A 4,600-nucleotide genomic window follows, 5' to 3' on the forward strand; every position below is an offset into this window, starting at 1 on the left:
CGATTACCATCAATGGTCAGCTCATCACAATTCCCGGATTTCCTCAACAAAATGTCTCGGTCCTGATAATTCAGAATTTTAACCAAGATAACTCTTGGGGCCGAGCTGGGGGGGAGGGGTCTGGTGGGCACACGGTGCGCTCTTTCAACGGCAAACATCTTAGTGAGGCCATCTCCACCCACAGCGTTTTTTAGCCATGCCTCAATATAAGCCGTGGGGTTGCTCCCTTCCGCCTTTTCTGGGACCCCCACAATCCTTAGGTTGTTCCTGCGGGATCGGTTTTCAAGGTCATCAGTCTTAAACTCCAGATCAGCAATACGTTGAATATACTTTTTTTCCCTGTTTATCAATTCACCAATCCGATCTTCTGCACTCCCAACCCTTTCTTCCACCACTTCCACTCTTATTTCAACTTTACGCATTGCAGAGTTTAAAGCGACCATCTCTCCCTTTAATTCATCCGCTAGAAGGTTTAGAGCCCCCAGGGCAGACTTACAGTAAATCACCACCGAAAATATGTCCTTCAGAGTCAGCTCCTCCGTTTCTGGCATGTCAGACTGTGCAGACAGAACAGCTCCTGCGGCCGTGGTAGGAGAACCCTGGTCTGACCCACTGCACTGTAGCTGAGCCCCTCCTTCCTGCTGTTCTCCGGGGGCACCAGCTGCTCCAGACTTCCCACTTCCAGCCTCTGACTGCAGATTTACAGCCTCCTCTGACCTGGCAAATCGCTCCAACTTAGCGAGCACATCCATCCTCCTCTGATAAGCAGCTCTTGTCCTCGCCGCCTCCTCTTCAGCCTCGGCGCCATCTTGGGCCTGTGAGCTTCCCGCCGCTGCCGGCTCCTTCTGTCTCCTGCGTGTCATCCTCAGATAAGATTCCATCCCTTCGGGTCGCACCTCGCTCCCCTCCGCTCCCCGGGACTCTGTGCACTCCTGAGAGTATGATTGGCGTTCGGCGGCACCTCTAAGGGGTTAATACAGAGATAATGAAGCAGGAGAGCTCTGCTGCACGTCTGTTTACATCACCTGCTAGGCCATGCCCCTACCAATCATGGATTTCTAATTATTTTGCCCCACCTTTCCCGGCTGACACATAGCTTTCCTGTAAAAAGGTCTTGCTTTTGGACTGGTCTTACTGACTGTTCCAATTTCTCCATTTGCGGCTGCTGTATGTCCAGCCTACGCCATTTTTACACCTCCCTAAATGGGCTGACTCCGCCCACGGGGCCGTGGTCACCACTTGGCGCAAGCACCTGTGCGAGTGCCGTTTGGCTGAAGAGGTGGGTGTGCCCACTTTTGGGCGACGGCACTGGCACAGGGTCTCTCATAGTACAATGAAGTGTCTCTGGCGGTGGTGGTGCGCACCCAACGTCAGACACACCGTCGTAACATGAGGGGCCTTGGGCCAGTACCGCCGGCCACGAGAGAGTGTTCCCCCCCAGCTCAAACAGTGCTCTACCACTTGCAAAATTATCTCTCACTGCTCCACCACTGTTTAGTCTATGCGGTTAAATCCTTCAATGGCACTGCCAATACCAATTTGTTGACATGTATGATGCTAGTAAAAATATTCAGGGGCCCTGTCCTACATTTACACCAGTTAAAACTTTGCGCCAACTACCACTGTCTGCAAGTCAGCAGAGGAGCCCACCCCTGTACCTAGGTATGCCACCTGTTTATTTGTGAAAAAAAATTTTTGCCGGGCATTAACCTCACTTTATTATTTTGGCCTACTAACTGTGTCAGACACTTCTTCCAATTGTCCTCCGCTGACCACACCAATGCTGCCTGTGTACCCCTGGAACCTATTTAAACCTGCATCGAGCCTACTTTTTAATTTTAGGCCTAGTAAGTCTGTCTGCGGTCCCTCCTTCCAATTGTCCTCCGCTGACCACACCAATGCTGCCTGTGTACCCCTGTAACCTATTTAAAACTGCACAGAGCCTACTTTTTTATTTTAGGCCTAGTAAGTCTGTCTGCGGTCCCTCCTTCCAATTGTCCTCCGTTGACCACACCAATGCTGCCTGTGTACCCCTGTAACCTATTTGAAACTGCATAAAGCCAACTTTTTTATTTTAGGCCTACTAAGTCTGTCTGCTGTCCCTCCTTCCAATTGTCCTCCGTTGACCACACCAATGCTGCCCGTGTACCCCTGTAACCTTTTTTAAACTGCATTGAGCCAACTTTTTTTTTTAAGGCCTACTACCTGTGTCTGTCTGCGCCACTCAATACAGCTGTCCTCTTAAAAAAGCTGAGCTTCAATTGTCAGGTTTTCAGCCTATCGGAATTTGAAAACTGCATTGGGGCTACTAACGATGTCTGGCGCTCCTTGGTGTTCTCCTGGTTTTTTTGCCTTAGCTTCAATCTTCAGGCTTTCGTCCTATATTTTTAATATTAAACTGCATTTGGCCTACTAGTTTGGTTGGGGCCTACTAACGGTGTCTGCCGCTCCTAGGTGTTCTCCTGGTTTACTTTCCTGCGCTTCAATCTTCAGGCTTTCGGCCTATATTTTTACCCTACTAGTTTGGTTGGGCCCCACTAACGGTGTCTGCCGCTCCTGAATGTTCTCCTGGTTTACTTTCCTGAGCTTCAATCTTCAGGCTTTCGTCCTATATTTTTAATATTAAACTGCATTTGGCCTACTAGTTTGGTTTGGCCCCACTAATGGTGTCTGCCGCTTCTAGGTGTTCTCCTGGTTTACTTTCCTGAGCTTCAATCTTCAGGCTTTCAGCCTATATTTTTAATATTAAACTGCATTTGGCCTACTAGTTTGGTTGGGCCCCACTAACGGTGTCTGCCGCTCCTAGGTGTTTTCCTGGTTTACTTTCCTGAGCTTCAATCTTCAGGCTTTCGGCCTATATTTTTAATATTAAACTGCATTTGGCCTCATAGTTTGGTTGGGCCCCACTAACGGTGTCTGCCGCTCCTAGGTGTTCTCCTGATTTACTTTCCTGAGCTTCTATCTTCAGGCTTTCAGCCTATATTTTTAATATTAAACTGCATTTGGCCTACTAGTTTGGTTGGGCCCCACTAACGGTGTCTGCCGCTCCTAGGTGTTCTCCTGGTTTACTTTCCTGAGCTTCAATCTTCAGGCTTTCAGCCTATATTTTTAATATTAAACTGCATTTAGCCTACTTACTGATTTGGGCCTACTCACTGTGTCAGCCTCTCATTACAGTTGTCCTCCACTGAACAAAGCAATGCCGCTTGGTTAGTCCTGTTACCAATTTTGAGCTGCATTTAGCCCACTTTATTATTTGGGTCTATATCTGTGTCTCCTCCTCATCCTGCCCATTGCCCAGCCAGTGCTAGATGAGTCTGCTGGTACATTGACCCAGACCACTACATTCCCCTTGCATGCTACACAGCCAGAATATGACCCTGCTGAAAGTCAGGTTCCCCTTCCCCCATACTATACCACCTTACAAGGGGACAAAGAGGAAGGTGCAGATGAAAGTGCAGGTTCCTTCATTAGGTGGGGGGGGGCATACTCGTTGGCGACGTCACTGGCACAGGGCCCCTCATAGTACACAAAAGTGTCGCTGCCGGTGGGAGGCGCCCCCGCCGTGCAAACATACCGCCGCACTTTGAGGGGCCCTGTGCCAGTGCCAATGCGAGCGAGTGGGCCCCCCCTGCTTGCTCAGGATCACAGCACTTGCAAAGTTTAAATACTTACCTCTCCCTGCTCCACTGCCGTGACGTAGTCCACATTTCCTGGGCCCACTAAAAACTTGAACCAGCCCTACCCCCCTCAACTTTAGCCAAATGACCCTTAATTTACAATGCCTACCTATTATTATAAGGTAAATTAAGATTGACAAGCTTCAGTAACAAGAATGGATGTTTTTGCCATTAAAATGGGCACTGTAGGTGTTTTCCTGGCCTCCACTCATTACCGACTATGCTTCCCCATTGACTTGCATTGGGTTTCGTGTTTTGGTCGATCCCCGACTTTTCGCGATAATCGGCCGATTTCACTCGACTCGACTCTTGAGAAAGTCGGGTTTCGGGAAACCCGACTCGATCCTAAAAAAGTAAAAGTCGCTCAACCCTAATTGAGAGTGTAATCAAAACCTATTGAAAAAGCACAATATTTCTCAGGTTTAGGCTATGTTCACATGCAGCAGGGGTTTTCTTCTGCAGCCAAAGCCTACTCTCTTGGCAGTAAAAATGCTCCATTCAAAACACAGGTTTTGTGGCATTTCTGCTACTCTTCTTTGGAATGCAGATTGTGTGCTTTGTCTACAGTACATGTTTAATAAATGTAGTTTTATTCAACAATTCCGCAGCAAAAAATGCAGAAAACATGTTTGTTGCAGAGTTTTTTTCTTAGGGCTTGTTCAGACTAGTGTATGAGCAGCAGAGACTGTTCAGTTGACTGATTCTTCTCATAGGCCAAGAGTCTGTGTGAAAAAAATCACAACGTGCACAACATTGGTCCGATTCATGGACCAGTCTAGTGCATGGCACTAAATGGCAGCTCGTGCATGCGAACAATATTCGGATGAGCACTGGGAGTCAGTCTGCATTCTGCATACGTCATTGGCTAGAGTTTCACACGATTGTCTTAACCCGGCCTTAGGGTGGGACTACACAGAGAC

The sequence above is a fragment of the Ranitomeya imitator genome, chromosome 2 (genome assembly GCF_032444005.1).
Source record: "Ranitomeya imitator isolate aRanImi1 chromosome 2, aRanImi1.pri, whole genome shotgun sequence".
Taxonomy (NCBI): Eukaryota; Metazoa; Chordata; class Amphibia; order Anura; family Dendrobatidae; genus Ranitomeya; species Ranitomeya imitator.